At 36.6% G+C, this 17,850-nt stretch overlaps 1 pseudogene; it reads right to left on the bottom strand.

The window, feature by feature from the left end:
• Window positions 1-17,850, bottom strand: part of LOC135362416 (olfactory receptor 8B8-like) — a 111,218-nt pseudogene that overhangs the window by 17,409 nt on the left and 75,959 nt on the right.

The raw sequence follows: 17,850 nt of genomic DNA, 5'->3' as shown, positions 1-17,850 counted from the left end.
AATATTATTTTCCAAATATCCAAATATTTAGGACAAGCTACCAATTTCATTTCTCTCCTGAAGGCCTCTATCCTCTGTCCTTTCTGGACTCACTCTACAGACCTGAGGCATGACTGTCAGCCTAGAGTTTCCTTTGCTGCTCTCTTGTGTTGGGTCCCCTCGATCCTAGGTTCTAGTATTTTCACTGAGATGTCCAATAGTAGTATCCTCATCTCATTTCTGCTCCTTTATATGCTGTGTGATTCTGTCTGTCTCTCTGTCTCATCTATGGCTAGATATTTATCACTTCATTGATATTTTCAAAGACCAGCTTGAGTTTCATTGATTTCTTTCTACTGTTTATCTCTTTCCTATTTCACTGAATCCCATGCTTATCTATATTGTTTTCTTCATTCTGATTTTTTTTTTAATTTATTAAGGTGGAAGTATAGATTACTGATTTTGGAATTTCCTTCTGTTCTAAAGTAATCATTTAATGTCAGGTTTTCCTATTAGCATTGCTTTAGCAGCATTCCAAAAGTTTTGATTAATGTACCTTTATATTCACTCAGTTCAAATGTAACAGTGTGTGACTTCTTCTTTGGCCTGTGTGTTATTTAGAAGTAGGGTATTTAATTTTTGAAGATTTGAAGATTTTTCCAGGTATCTTTCCATAAATCACTCATATTCTGTATTTGTTATGGTAAGGATACATACTCTATATGATTTCAACTTTTTTATGGTATGGTGATTCGTTTTATTGCCCAGAATAGGTTTTATTTTGAAATATGTTCCACGTGCACCTGAAAGATTAGGTATTCTGCTACATCTTGGTGGAGTGTTTTAAATATGTCAATTTGTGGATATTTTCTATGTCCTTATTAATTTTTCTACTACTTTATCAATTAATGATAGAGGAATATTGCAATCTCCAACTAATGGTAGATTTGTCTATTTTTCCTTTCAGCTCCTACAGTTTTGGTTCATGTATTTTGAAACTATTAATACATGAATTTATTTAGGAGTATTATGTCACCTTGATGAATTGATTCCTTTATCATTCTGAAATGTCCCTCCTTATTTTTAGTAATATTCCTGGCTTTGAAGTCTACTTTGCTTAATGCTGATATAGTCACTCCAGCTTCCTTTTGATTGATGTTTTAACAGTATGTTTTTTCCCATCATTATAGTTTTAGCTATCTATGTCTTTATATTTAAGGTGGATTTCTTGGGAAAACATTTAGTTGAGTAATACCTTTTATCCAGCCTGACAATCTCTGCACTTTAATTGGAATATTTAAGCCATTAGCATTTAATTCAATTACCAATATGGTTGAGTTTAAATCTTCCATCCTTGCTATAGGTTTTCTACTTCTGCCAATTGTCATTTATTCCATTTTTTTCTTTTTCTTGACTTCTTTTGGACTAATTGAGGGTTTTTTTTGATGATTTGATTTTATTTCCACTATTAGCTTATTAGCTATAGCTCTTTTTTTTATTATTACTTAGTTCATGTTCTAGGTTTTACAATATTCATCCTTTCTGGATTTTCCAGAGGGTGGCATGGAAAATTCCTACAGGCAGGTAATCTGGTATAATCATTGGCTCATGTTGTTTGTTTCCCTGCTTTCTGGAATCAGTTTGGTGCTGTTGTCAAATGTCTGGTGGAAAATATTGTTTCATATGCCTTGTCTGGTTTTCTAATTGTTTATGGTACAAAGACAATTCCAGTAAGAGTTCTTCCTTCATGGGTGGAAATCAAAGTCCTCTCACTAACTTTTAACTATTCAGAATGACCATGTTGTGAAATTCCTCAGGTTTAAAAGATTGATGATAGATAAATGATAGATAGATAGATGATAGATAGATAGATAGATAGATAGATAGATGATAGATAGATAATAGATAGATGACAGATGATAGATAGATGATAGATAGATAATAGATAGATAGATGATAGATCTATATACAGATAGATACCTTCTTAAAGCAAATGGAATTTTCTTCACTCATCCATAAGCTGAAATCATAAAAACTAAGGATTAGACTTGTTAAGGTCATTTCATCTGTTAAACGATCTTCTTTAGAACTTGGGAAATTTTAGCCAGTATGAGAAGTGATCTTCCAGGAGCTTACATTTACCACTTGATAATTACTCAACAGAACCTACCAAATTACTTCTGGCAAGCAACTTATCAGAAGAAAAATACTATCTCCTTTTATAAATTATGTTTTCCTCTGTTTTTTTTTTTCTCATTGGGTTGAAAGAAATGAAGAAAAATCATAACAAGGATATGCAACATCCCATGATGGGAGTTGCTTCTCCAGACCAATTTTAAACAGCGTTTTCAATTAAGGAATACCAAGATTCCTTCCAGGGATTCTCTTGGGCGTCTACATATAATTACCATCAGCTAAAAATTTTCTCTGTGCTGATCATAAGTTGACTCTAAAAACAAACAATAAGTAGTAATTTGGAAATCAACAACATAGAAACAGAAAAATGGTGAAGCAGTAAGAGAGATTATTCTAGAGGATTCACAAAGTGGCCAAGGGTGGACTGCCCACTGAGGACAGAGGATTTAGGGCTATGCAAAGAGGGGTAGAAGGGAAAGTGTCCAGTTCACATTCAGATTGTTTTGCTCTTGATCTGTAAGTTGCAATATTTTCTATTTCTACTTCCACCTACTCCTATTCCTGATCCAACCTGAACTTTTCCTGAGTCTTCTCAACCCAGTAGAGACTAATCAGTCTCAAATTGTTCCTCAGTAGCTTTATTTTACTCAGGATAAACTGTATTCCATGCCAGTTTTCCAAGCTACAAAATTCTAGTTCCAATAAACACAAAACTTTTTAAAAAACAAATTTTTAGCTAACTTTGCCGCCTTCCCAGAAACATAAAGCTCAATAGCAAAAAAAAAAAAAAAAATGCTACAGATCAATAAATCAGAATTAGTATAGGTAGGAATCTGACATCTTATTTTTTAAAGCTCCTGGGGTGATTATTACATGGAACCAGAACTAAGAATAAGTACCCTAGGACCTCAAGTTCAATGACAAATTAGGACAAATCCAGCTGCCTAATGAAAATTTACACTTGTACAGCAACTGAATGTTTGGAAAATATTTCCACATATATTATTCTATTATTTTCTAACTTTGGGATAATTTCATTTTTTTCTCAAATGTGGAGATTGAATTGTCATTCAGTAATTGGTAGAGCTTTAATTGTCAGCCCACATTACCTGGATTTGCGATAAGGTGACCACATATTTTCATTTTATGGGTTTGGATGAATGTATAATGACATGTATCTGTTATATGTATAACCATTATAATATCACATAGAATAGTTTCTGTGCCCTAAAACCCTCTGTGTTCCACTCATCCATTCTTCCCTCCTCTAGAAGCCCTGATAAGCATTAATCTACTGTCTCCATAGTTTTGCCTTTTTAGATTGTCATATTGCCTTTCACTTAATATGCATTTAAGTCTTTTCAGCACTGAATAATATTCCATTGTCTGGATATACCACAGTTTATCCATTCACAAACTGAAGGACATTTTAGTTGTCTCTAAGTTTTGGCAATTATGAATACAGCTGCTATAAACATCCTTGTGCAGGTTTTTCAACTCCTTTGGGCAAATACAAAGGAGTACGATTGCTGGATTGTATGGTAAGAGTATGTTTAATTTTGTAAGAAACCACCACACTGTGGCCATACCATTTTCCATTCCCACCAACAATGAATAAGAGTTCCTCTTGCTCTACATCTTTGCCAACATATGCTGTTGTCAGTGTTTTTGATTTTGGTCATTCTAATAGGTGTGTAGTGGTATCTCATTGTTGTTTTAATTTGCATATCCCTGATGACGTATGATATGGGACATCTTTGTATATGCTTATTTGCCTTCTGTGTATCTTCTTTGGTGAGGTGTCTGTTAAGGTCTTTGCCTATTTTTAATCAGGTTATTCCTTTCCATTTTTTATTGAAATATATTTGACATATAACACTGAGTAAATTTAAAGTATATAACATGCTAATTTGATACATCTACTTTTATAACTGTAATATGACTGCCATTGTAGTGATAATTAGCATCACCATCATGTTACATAATTATCATTTCTGTTTAATTTTTGAAATAATTGAGTTCTAGTCTCTTAGCAAGTTTGATGATACATACAATATGACTGTCAATATCCACTATTTTGTATGAGGTCTCTAGGACTTTTTACTACACATTGCAAGTTTGTACTGTTAACATCTGTCCTATCATCCCACTACCATCCCCTGGTAATCACATTTTTAATTTCTGTTTTTAAGAGTTTGGAATCTTTTTTAGATTCCACCTATAAATGATATCATACAGTATATGTCTTTCAGTCTGATTTATCTTACTAAGCATAGTGTCCTCAAGGTCCATCCAGAATTCGTATATTTTGGATAACAGTCCTTTATCAGATATGTCTTTTGCAAATATTTTCTTATAGACTGTGCCTTGTCTTTTTATTTTCTTGACAGTGTCTTTCGACAGAGTAGAAATTTTTAATTTATTTAAATTAAATTTATTTAAATTTAATTTTAGTGAAGCCCAACTTTATCAATTCTTTCTTCCATAAATTGTTCTTTTGGTATTATACCTAAAAAGTCCTTGCCACACCTAAGATCATCTATATCTTTTCCTATGTTATCTTCTAGGAGTTTTATAGTTTTGCATTTCACATTTAGGTTTATGGTCCATTTTGAGTTATTTTTGTGTGAAATGTAAGCTCTAATTCATTTTTTTACATATTGATGTCCAGCATCATTTTTTGATAAAACTATCTTTGCTCAGGGTTTTTTTGCCACTTTGTCAAAGACCAGTTGACTATATTTATGTGGGTTTATTTCTGGGATTTCTATTCTGTTCTATTGATTTGTCTATTTTTCTGCCAGTATCATACTGTCTTAATTACTATAGCTTTATGGTAAGTCATGATATGAGGTACTGTCAGTTCTCCAACTTTCAAGTCAGTACTACTTCTACTCTGGGTCTTTTGCCTCTCCATATAAATTTTAGAATTAGTTTGTTGATATGCACAACATAACCTGCTGGGATTTTGATTGGAATTGTATTGACTCTTAATGCCCATCACCCAGTTACCTCCTCCCCCTGCCCACCTCCCCCCTTCCACAACCCTCAGTTTGTTTCCCAGAGTCAAGAGTCTCTCATGGTTTGTCTCCCTCTCTGATTTCTTCCCATTCAGTTTTCCCTCCCTTCCCCTGTGATCCTCTGTGCTATTTAAACCTCAGCAACTTCTTACTGAGAGTTTTCATCAGGAATGGGTGTTGGATTTTGTCAAACGCTTTCTCTGCACCTATTGATATGATTATGTGATTTTTATTCTGTAGTCTGTTTATTTGATGAAGTACATTAACTGACTTTTGAATGTTGAATCATCCCTGCATAACTGGGATAAATCCCATCTAGTCATGGTGTATAATCCTTTTCATATATTGCTGGATTCTATTTGCTAATATTTTGTTGAGGATTTTTGCATTTTCATGAGAGATATCAGTCTGTAGTTGTTGTTTTTCCCTTGTACTATCTTTGACTGCTTTTAGTATTAGAGTAATGCTGGCCTCATAGAACGCTTTTATCTTCTGAAAGAAATTGTAGAGAATTGGTATAATTTTTCCTTAAATATTTGGTAGAATTCATAAGATGGCCAGAATGGGCTGAAGTTGAGAATTTCCTTTTCTCCATATGGACGCTGGAGCCAGCTAGAGCTTTCCCCTGTGAGGTCTACCAGGAAAAGCCTTAAAAAAGAGAAAAGGAAAAAAAGGAAAGGAAAGGAAAGAGAAAGATGAAAGAAAGAAAAGAAGAAAGAAAGAAAGAGAAATAAGAAATGAAAGAAAGAAAGAAAAGAAGAAAGAAAGAAGAAAGAAGAAAGAAAGAAAGAAGAAAGAAAGAAAGAAAGAAAGAAAGAAAGAAAGAAAGAAAGAAGAAAGAAAGAAAGAAAGAAAGAAAGAAAGAAAGAAAGAAAGAAAGAAAGAAAGAAAGAAAGAAAGAAAGAAAAGAGGGAGGGAGGGAAAGAAAAGAAGAGAAGTGAAAAGGAAAGAAGAGCCTTCATAATTGCCTATGGTCAGGTCTGAAAGATCACACATAAATTTTGGCCTGGAGCAACACTCCTCAGCTTCCAGGGCCTGGGTCCATCCTTCCAAAAGCAGACCACACTGTTGGTATGTTCACTCCCAGGTGTGGTCAGGTAGAAGCTATATGCAAGGGATGTAGATGGCAGTTGGGCATGTGGACTGCAGGTATTTATAGCTGCACATGTGTAGGCCCCTCACATTGTAAGAGAAGTAAGAGTGCGAAGTAGAGGGAGTAAGCTGTGGTCCAGAGGCAGGCACCTGGGAACCAGGGTGCCTCTCCCTGTACTGCCACCTTTGGGCATGGAACTTCATAGATTCTCAGGATTCTAAATTTGAATCTGGCCTTCCGGGGTTGTGAAAGTAGTTTGTCAAGGTAAGAGGTAGGAACATATTTAATTTAACACTTTATTAGGTTTATTTTTTTAAGATTTTATTTATTTATTTGAGAGACCAAGAGAGAATGAGCAGTGGGGAGGGGCAAAAGAGAGAGAGAAGCAGACTCCCTACTGAGCAGGGAGCCCAACACAGGGCTCAATCCCAGGATGCAGAGATCATGACCTGAGCCAAAGACAGACGCTTAACTGACTGAGCCACCCAGGCGCCCCAGGTTTACTTTTTATTTATTTTTATTGTGACAAAAAGCACCATAACATAAAATTCACCATCTTAACTATTTTTTTTAAGATTTTATTTATTTATTTGACAGAAAGAGACATAGCAAGAGAGGGAACACAAGCAGGGGGAGTGGGAGAGGGAGAAGCAGGCTTCCCGCCAAGCAGGGAGCCTGATATGGGGCTCGATCCCAGGATCCTGGGATCATGACCTCAGCCGAAGGCAGACACTTAACGACTGAGCAACCCAGGCACCCCCACCTTAACTATTTTTAAGTGTATAGTTCAGGAGTTTTAAGTATATTTGCATTGTGAAACAGATCTCTGGAACTTTTTCATCTTACGTCTAAAACTCTGTACCCATCAAATAATAATTCCCCTTTTCTTCTTCCTTGCAACCCCTGGTAACCACTATTTTACTTTTTGTTTCTATGAATTTGACTATTTAGATACCTTATATAAGTGGAATCATACAGTATTTGTCTTTATGTGACTGACTTCTTTCACTTAGCATAATATCTTTTTTTTTTTGCACAAAAGCTTATAGCAGCTTTATTTCTAATAGCCAAAACCCAGAAATAATGTAGACATCCTTCAATGGGTGAACAATTAAACAATGGTTATAAATCCATAGCATGAAATATTGTTCAGCAATTTAAAAAAGAACAAACTATTTAAAAAAACTATTGATAGAACAACTTGGATGACTCTCCAGAGAATTATCACTTAGCATAATATCTTAAAGGTTCACCCATTTTGTAGCATGTGACAGTATTTCTTTACTTTTTAGGAATCAGTAATTTTCCTATGTATGTGTATACCACATTTTGTTTCCTCATGCATTGTCAATGGACATTTGGGTTGCTGCAAATATCTCCTTAAGATCCTACTTTCAGGGGTGCCTGGGTGGCTCAGTCAGTTAAGCGTCTGCCTTCAGCTCAGGTCATGATCCCGGGGCCCTGGGATCGAGCCCCGTGTGGGGCTCCCTGCTTGCTGGAGAGCCTGCTTCTCCCTCTCCTTTTGCCTCTCCCACCCCCCCAACTTATGCTCTCTCTGTCTCATTCTCTCACTCTTTATCTCAGATAAATAAATAAAATCTTTTAAAAAATTAAAAAAAAATTCATTAGTTCAACTAATGAATCATTGAACATTATATCAAAAACTAATTATGTACTATATCTTGACTAATTGAATTTAAATAAAATAATAATAATAATAATAATTTTTTTAAAAAGAACCTACTTTCAGTTCTTTTAGATATATACCCAGAAGTGGGATTGCTACTATTTTTAATTTTTTGAAGAACTTCCATACTATTTTCCACCATTGTACAATGGTGGAAATTCAGTCACACCATTTTACAAACCCACCAATAACACATACAGGTTCCAGGTTTTCCATATCCTCACCAACACTTGTTTTTGGTTTTCTTTTATAGTAGCCATCCTAATGGGTGTGAGGTGATATTTCATTGTGGTTTTGACTTGCGTTTTCCAAAGATTAGTGATATTGAGCATCTTTTCATTTGTTTGTTGACCATCTATATATCATCTTTGGGGGAATGTCTATTCAAGTCTTTCTTAATCCATTCGAGCTGCTATAACACAATACAATAGATTGGGTGTCTTATAAACAACAGAAATTTATTTCTCACAGTTCTGGGGGCTGGAAAGTCCAAGATGAAGGTACTAGGAGATTCTGTGCCTGGTGGGAGCCAGTTTCCAGGGTTATAGATAGCCAACTTCTCCCTGTAACCTCACATGATGGCAGGGGAAAAGGAGCTCTCTGGGGTCTCTTGTATAAAAGCAGTAATCCCATTTATGAGAGTTCTGCCCTCAAGATCTAATCACTTCCCAAAGGTCCTACCTCCACATACAGTCACACTGGATTAGGTTTCAACACATGAATTTGGGAGGCATACAAACATTCAGTCCACAGCAAAGTCTTTTGTTCACTTTTTAATCAGGTTGTTTTTGTTGTTGTTGAATTATAAGAGTTATTTATATATTCTGGATATTACCTGCTTATCAGTTATATAATTTACAAATATATTCTCCTATTCTATATTTTGGTTTTTTTGGCTCTATTAATTGTGTCCTTTGATTCACAAAAATTTGCAAGTTTGATGTAGTCCATTTGTCTATTTTTCCTTTCATTGCCTCTTTACTCTCACATCCAGAGATACTGATTGTGTCACCTAGGTGATGTGCATAACAATGCCTGTCATGTAACTAGATGCAGGATAATAGGCATTTCTATTCCCTCTCCATTTCCCTTTGTTTCACTCAAGAAACCCAAGCCACATCAACATAAATAAAGCTAGATAGATGATAGATAGATAGATGATAGATAGATAGATAGATAGATAGATAGATAGATAGATAGATAGATAGATGATAGATAGATAGATAGATGATAGATGATTGATGGGTAGATGATAGATAGATGATAGATATTGATATAGATTTTTTACATTTATAGATAGATATTTTAGATTGTAACTTAAAAAACACACAACCCATATTAAAGAGAACATGGGTCATGTGGAAATTCAGGTTTTTTTATTCTCCTCCCTGTCTGTTCTGTTTGCTTACTAGACTTCCCCAGGATGGTTCTTAATCTACCCGCTACCTCTTTCTTCAACCAGAGATGGAGAGAAGTGTTGCTTCTCCTCTGTCTCTTTCTGGAAGATGACAATGGAAAGTCAGAGGCTCCCCACTCCCTTCCTGCAGCATCATTCCTCTGCCCCATCTTCTGCTTCAGAAATTCAGGCAGAAAACCTTCTAAAAATGTCAGCTGTCTTAGAAAAGAGTCATCAAATTACACACTGATGCCAAAATGCAAGTGCAGCAGAGACAGCCCACTACTGATCTGCCTGGAAGTCCAGGGGAACCTTTGAGAGGAAGGAGATTTTAGACCAGGAAACAGAGTTGGAACATTTGGCTGACCTATGGCAAGCAGCAAAGTGCTAGCTCCGGTCATGCTCTTTACAGTTGTGGCCCAGCAGTTTCCAATCATGAAAGCAGATTCCTGGGAGAAGGACAGATGAAGAAAATTGGAAAAGTAGATAAAAAGACAAAGAAATGGCCTCTTAGAGTCTCTACTCTAAGATGATTGCTCCTCAAGCTCCTCCTACTCCTCTTTTCTAATTCAGGACTGCCTCAACACTATATTCCTGTCCCAGCATCTGTTTCTCCAAAATCCATGCCCAGAAGGCTGTCTACATGGACAGCTCTTGTAGGAAGTCCTTGCCCATTGCAATCACCATGAAGATGATTGATAAACATGGCACCTCTCTGGCTTCTCACATTAGCGCAGACATAGGCTACTTCCCTGAGCAAAGTGAAAGGGCAGCTCTCACATTACATTCTATTTCCCAATTATTTTTTCTCTCTGTTTTTTTATATACAATCATCCCTCTGATGGCTAGTGATCCTTAGCTGTCCTGATGTGTTTAAGAGACAGTAACAAGTTGACTGAACAATCATTGTAATTGGGCCGGACTTGTCAACTAGTGGACTTTGTTTTAGGGGAATGGTGATCTGTGTGGGCCACTTTATTTGGGGCCAACCATACAACAATATTTGTAGTTCTGTTTTCTTAGGCAGGTTCATTTCATCAGAGAAGAGCCCAACAATCTTCTAATCTCAGGGTGTCAAGGAGGATACCCATAATCAGGCTAGCTGCAAACATTCTTAGAATCCAGCAGTTGAAAGAATCTATAGATCTCACCATTGAGTACAGAGTCATAAACTTAATCCTTCTCTTTTCAGTACAGAGCCATGCCCACCCTGTTCTGAAGGGCTTGTTGACCCCACTCCAGATCTCTCTGGCTCAAACTCTCTAAAAGTCAACTTAGTTTTTTCTAAGTTGGTAGATTAGGGGAAGAAGAATTGCAAAACCTCAATATCTAAACAGAATGATGAGCAGAATCAGTGAACATTTAAATAAAATTTTCTGCCATATTTACTATAAATTGAAAGCTACTTAATATCTCTGAGCCTCAGCTACCTCAATTGTTAATAATATTCCCTACTTTAGCCTTGAGGTATTGGGAAACTCATGAAATGGGTCCTTTTTTGTACTTCTTACAGGTAAACCCAAAAAACAGTATCATGGTACATGAGATATTTTTCTTATATAATCAGAGGGGAAAATGAAAAATGCCTTGCTCTATGCTACAATATTGCAATATATTATGCAATTCATATTTATAACAACCATATTAGGGAAGTATTATTTGCATTGTACAAATAAATACACAGAAGTTTAAAAAGATGAAAATACTTAGATCAAATCTGCATGGTTAGTAACAGGTAGAAAAGAGATGCAAACACACATTTAGACTGACTCAAAAAATCATGTTCTCTAATGTTTATAACAATGACTAGAAATCTGTGGTCACAAATCTAGGTGAACTCCAGGTTAAAATGAAAACTTGATTCTCAGAGATATACAAATCTTATAGCAGCATCATACAGTGAAAACTATATAGGCTTTGTTATTAGGTTGATTTTAATCCAAACTCTGATGCTTTCATTTACTGCAAAAGCAACGAGGTGCCCCACTGGGTTCTTCTGAGAGTGAAAGAGTTACCAGTGCCAATCACCAAAGGAATAAATAGATTCTGAAAAGCAACTTGTAAGAAGAGGTCAGAGTTGGAAAAAAGAGGACCTGGCTTTTCTTTCTCAGTCTAAACTTTGAGAGATAGATAAGTCCAAATGTGATCTTGGACAATAAGGGTAAAGGATGGTGTTTTAAATATAGGTTTTATTATAAAATAATAAATTATAATATTATAATATTATAAAACCTTTGCCAACAGATGAGGAGATGACTGACATTGAAAAGATAATTTGCAAGCAAATATTTGCAAAAGACAAATCTGATAAGGGACTGTTATCCAAACACAAACTCTTAAAACTAAACAATGAGAAAATGAACTACCTTATTTAAAAATGGGCTAAAGACTTTAACAGATACCTCACCAAAGAAGATATACAGATGGCAAGTAAGCATATGAAAAGATGCCCCACATCATTCTCATCAGGGAAATGCAAATTAAAACAATAAGATACTACTACACACCTATTAGAATGACCAAAATCAAGAATACTGACAACACCATATGCTGGCATAGATGTAGAGCAAAAGGAACTCTTATTCATTGCTAGTGATAATGGAAAATGGTACAGCCACTTTGAAAGACAGTTTGGCAGTTTCTTACAAAACTAAACATACTGTTATCATACAATCCAGTAATTGTACTCCTTGATACTTACCCAAAGGAGTTGAAAAACCTATACATATTTGTTTATAGTAGCTATATTCATAATTGCCAAAACCTGAAAGCAACCAAGATGTCCTTCAGTTTGTGAATGGGTAAATAAGCTGGGGTATATCCAGACAATGGAATATTATTCAGAGCTAAAAAGAAATAAGCTATCAAATCATGAAAAGACATAGAAGAAACCCAAATGCATATTAAGAAGTGCAAGAAGCCCACTCTGTGACAATCTGGAAAAGGCAAAACTATGGAGACAGTAGAGAGTTTAATGTTTGTCAGGGCCTCTGGGGGAAGAAAGGATGGACAACTGAAACACAGAGGATTATTAGGGAGATTATTACTCTGTGTGGTACTATAATGGTTATACATATAACAGATACATGTGAGGTTTGCAAGCAAACCTCCAATTCATCCAAACCCATAAAATAACAACACCAAGTGAACCCTAATGTAAACTATGGATTTGGGGTGATAATAATGTATAAGTGTATGTTCATCAATTATATAAAATGTACAAATGTGATGGGAGATGTTCATAATGAGGGAGGCTGTGCATGTGGGAAGGCAGGAGATACATGGGAAATCTCTGTACTGCTACTCAAGTTGCTGTGAGCTTAAAACTGCTCTAAAGAAAAGTAATGTCTTTTTTTTAAAAGACAGTGTTTCATATTCACAGTTCCCAAGAGAAAGGAGCATGCCATATACTCTAGGGGCCACACAGGAAAGCACTAGGACTGGTCATGAGACAGAAGGAGAGGCAGAAATTGGACAAGACACTTTCTGTTTTCTAAGAAAGAATGGGCAAGGAAGAGTAAGCAGGTTTAGGATTGGCTAGTTTAAATAATTTCAGCTGATGGGGTGGCAATCCTTATATCAGACAAATTAGATTTTAAACCAAAGACTGTAATAAGAGATGAGGAAGGACACTATATCCTACTTAAAGGGTCTATCCAACAAGAAGATCTAACAATTGTAAATATCAATGCCCCTAACATGGGAGCAGCCAAATATATAAGGCAATTAATAACAAAAGCAAAGAAACACATTCACAGCAATACAATAATAGTGGGGGACTTTAACACCCCCCTCACTGAAATGCACAGATCATCTAAGCAAAAGATCAACAAGGAAATAAAGACTTTAAATGACACACTGGACCAAATGGACTTCACAGACCTATTCAGAACATTCCACCCCAAAGCAACAGAATACACATTCTTCTCTAGTGCCCATGGAACATTCTCCAGAATAGATCACATCCTAGGTCATAAATAAGGTCTCAACCAGTACCAAAAGATTGGGATCATTCCCTGCCTATTTTCAGACCACAATGCTTTGAAACTAGAACTCAATGACAAGAGGAAAGTTGGAAAGAACTCAAATACATAGAGGCTAAAGAGCATCCTACTAAAGAATGAATGGGTCAACCAGGAAATTAAAGAAGAATTTAAAAAATACATGGAAACCAATGAAAATGAAAACACAACTGTTCAAAATCTTTGGGATACAGCAAAGGCAGTCCTAAGAGGAAAGTATATAGCAATACAAGCCTTTCTGAAGAAACAAGAAAGGTCTCAAGTACACAACCTAACCCTACACCTAAAGGAGCTGGAGAAAGAACAGCAAATAAAGCCTAAACCCAGCAGGAGAAGAGAAATAATAAAGATCAGAGCAGAAATCAATGAAATAGAAACTAAAAGAACAGGAGAACAGATCAACGAAACTAGGAGCTGGTTCTTTGAAAGAATTAACAAGATTGATAAACCCCTGGCCAGACTTATCAAAAAGAAAAGAGAAATGACCCAAATCAACAAAATCATGAATGAAAGAGGAGAGATCACAACCAACACCAAAGAAATACAAACAATTATAAGAACATATTATGAGCAACTCTATGCCAGCAAATTAGATAACCTGGAAGAAATGGAGGCATTCCTAGAGATGTATCAACTACCAAAACTGAACCAGGAAGAAATAGAAAACCTGAACAGACCTATAACCACTAAGGAAATTGAAGCAGTCATCAAAAATCTCCCAACAAACAAAAGCCCTGGGCCAGATGGCTTCCCAGGGGAATTCTACCAAACATTTCAAGAAGAATTAATACCTATTCTTCTGAAACTGTTCCAAAAAAATAGAAATGGAGGGAAAACTTCCAAACTTGTTTTATGAGGCCACCATTACCTTGATCCCAAAACCAGACAAAGACCCCATCAAAAAGGAGAATTACAGACCAATATCCCTGATGAACATGGATGCAAAAATTCTCACCAAAATACTAGCCAATAGGATCCAACAGTGCATTAAAAGGATTATTCACCACGACCAAGTGGGATTTATTCCTGGGCTGCAAGGTTGGTTCAATATCCACAAATCAATCAATGTGATACAATACATTAATAAAAGAAAGAACAAGAATCATATGATCCTCTCAATAGATACAGAAAAAGCATTTGACAAAGGACAGCATCCTTTCTTGATCAAAACTCTTCAGAGTATAGGGATAGAGGGTACATACCTCAATATCATAAAAGCCATTTATGAAAAACCCACAGCGAATATCATTCTCAATGGCGAAAAACTGAGAGCTTTCCCCCTAAGGTCAGGACCACGGCAGGGATGTCCACTATCACCACTGCTATTCAACATAGTATTAGAAGTCCTAGCCACAGCAATCAGACAACAAAAAGAAATAAAAGGCATCCAAATCAGCAAAGAAGTCAAACTCTCACTGTTTGCAGATGATATGTTACTTTATGTGGAAAACCCAAAAGACTCCACCCCAAAACTGCTAGAACTCATACAGGAATTCAGTAAAGTGGCAGGATATAAAATCAATGCACAGAAATCAGTGGCATTCCTATACACCAACAACAAGACAGAAGAAAGAGAAATTAAGGAGTCGATCCCATTTACAATTGCACCCAAAACCATAAGATACCTAGGAATAAATCTAACCAAAAAGGCAAAGGATCTGTACTCAGAAAACTATAAAATACTCATGAAAGAAATTGAGGAAGACACAAAGAAATGGAAAAACGTTCCATGCTCATGGATTGGAAGAACAAATATTGTGAAGATGTCAATGCTACCTAGAGCAATCTACACATTCAATGCAATCCCTATCAAAATACCATTCACTTTTTTCAAAGAAATGGAACAAATAATCCTAAAATTTGTATGGAACCAGAAAAGACCCCGAATAGCCAGAGGAATGTTGAAAAAGAAAAGCCAAGCTGGTGGCATCACAATTCCGGACTTCAAGCTCTATGACAAAGCTGTCATCATCAAGACAGTATGGTACTGGGACAAAAACAGGCACATAGATCAATGGAACAGAATAGAGAGCCCAGAAATGGACCCTCAACTCTATGGTCAACTAATCTTTGACAAAGCAGAAAAGAATGTCCAATGGAACAAAGACAGTCTCTTCAACAAATGGTGTTGGGAAAATTGGACAGCCACATGCAGAAGAATGAAACTGGACCGTTTCCTTAAACCACACACAAAAATAGACTCTAAATGGTTGAAAGACCTCAATGTGAGACAGGAGTCCATCCAAATCCTAAAGGAGAACACAGGCAGCAACCTCTTCAACCTCAGCCACAGCAACTTCTTCCTAGAAACAGTGCCAAAGGCAAGGGAAGCAAGGGCAAAAATGAACTATTGGGACTTCATCAAGATAAAAAGCTTTTGCACAGCAAAAGAAACAGTCAACAAAACCAAAAGACAACCGACAGAATGGGAGAAGATATTTGCAAATGATATATCAGATAAAGGGCTAGTATCCAAAAGCTATAAAGAACTTCTTAAACTCAACACCCAAAGAACAAATGATCCAATCAAGAAATGGGCAGAAGACATGAACAGACATTTTTCCAAAGAAGACATCCAAATGGCCAACAGACACATGAAAAAGTGCTCAATATCGCTCAGCATCAGGGAAATCCAAATCAAAACCTCAATGAGATACCACCTCACACCAGTCAGAATGGCTAAAATTAACAAGTCAGGAAATGACAGATTTTGGCAAGGATGCGGAGAAAGGGGAACCCTCCTACACTGTTGGTGGGAATGCAACCTGGTGCAACCACTCTGGAAAACTGTATGGAGGTTCCTCAAAAAGTTGAAAATAGAGCTACCATATGATCCAGCAATTGCACTACTGGGTATTTACCCCAAAGATGCAAATGTAGTGATCCGAAGGGGTACATGCACCCCAATGTTTATAGCAGCAATGTCCAATAGCCAAACTATGGAAAGAGCCAAGATGTCCATTGACAGATGAATGGATAAAGAAGAAGTGGTATATATATACAATGGAATATTATGCAGCCATCAAAAGGAATGAAATCTTGCCATTTGCAATGACATGGATGGAACTGGAGGGTATTATGCTGAGCGAAATAAGTCAATCAGAGAAAGACGCGTATCATATGACCTCACTGATATGAGGAATTCTTAATCTCAGGAAACAAACTGAGGGTTGCTGGAATGGTGGGAGGTGGGAGGGATGGGGTGGCTGGGTGATAGACATTGGGGAGGGTGTGTGCTATGGTGAGCGCTGTGAATTGTGTAAGACTGTTGAATCACGGACCTGTACCTCTGAAACAAATAATACATTATATGTTTAATAAAAAAGAAGATAGCAGGAAGGGAAAAATGAAGGAGGGGTAATTGGAGGGGGAGATGAAACATGAGAGACTATGGACTCTGAGAAACAAACTGAGGGTTCTAGAAGCAGGGGGGGATGGGTTAGCTTGGTGATGGGTATTAAAGAGGGCATGTACTGCATGGAGCACTGGGTGTTATACGCAAACAATTTATCATGGAACACTACATCTAAAACTAATGATGTAATGTATGGTGATTAACATAACATAATAAAAAAGAAAAGAAAAAAAATCTTAGAAGAGAACACAGGCAGTAACTTCTTTCACATCAGCCATAGCAACTTCTTTCTAAATATGTCTCCTGGGCGCCTGGGTGGCTCAGTTGGTTAAGCGACTGCCTTCGGCTCAGGTCATGATCCTGGAGTCCCAGGATCCAGTCCCGCATCGGGCTCCCTGCTCGGCAGGGAGCCTGCTTCTCCCTCTGACCCTTCCCCCTCTCATGTGCTCTCTGTCTCTCTCATTCTCTCTGTCTCAAATAAATAAATAAAATCTTAAAAAAAAAAAATCTTTTAAATATGTCTCCTAAGGCAAGGGAAACAAAAGCAAAAATAAACTACTGGGACCACCTCAAAATAAAAAGCTTTTGCACAGTGAAAGAAATAACCAGCAAAACTAAAAGGCAACCAACAGAATAGGAGAAGATATTTGCAAATGACATATCTGGTAAATGGTTAGTATCCAAAATATATAAAGAACTTATCAAATTCAACACCCAGAAAACAAATAATCCAATTTAAAAATGGGCAAAAGACATGAACAGATATTTTCCAAAGAAGACATCAAGATGGCCAACAGACCCATGAAAGGATGCTCATCATCACGTATCCTCAGGGAAATGCAAATCAAAACTACCTGCCAGAATGGTTAAAATCAACAACACAAGGAACAAAAGGTGTTAGCAAGGATGCAAAGAAAGTGGAACCCTCTTACACTGTTGGTGAGAATGCAAACTGGTGCAGCCACTCTGGAAAACAGTATGGAGTTTCCTCAAAAAGTTAAAATAGAACTACCTTATGATCTAGCAACTGCACTACTGGGTATTTACCAAAAGAATACAACACTAATTCAAAGGGATACATGTACCCTGTATGTTTATAGCAGCATTATTTACAATAACCAAGACATGGAAGCAGTCCAGGTGTCTATTGATTAATGAATGG

This window comes from Mirounga angustirostris, unplaced genomic scaffold (assembly GCF_029215605.1).
Source record: "Mirounga angustirostris isolate CCGP_5_RB_7025 unplaced genomic scaffold, mMirAng1.0.hap1 SCAF_13, whole genome shotgun sequence".
Taxonomy (NCBI): Eukaryota; Metazoa; Chordata; class Mammalia; order Carnivora; family Phocidae; genus Mirounga; species Mirounga angustirostris.
This window is presented reverse-complemented; position numbering and strand designations above follow the sequence as displayed.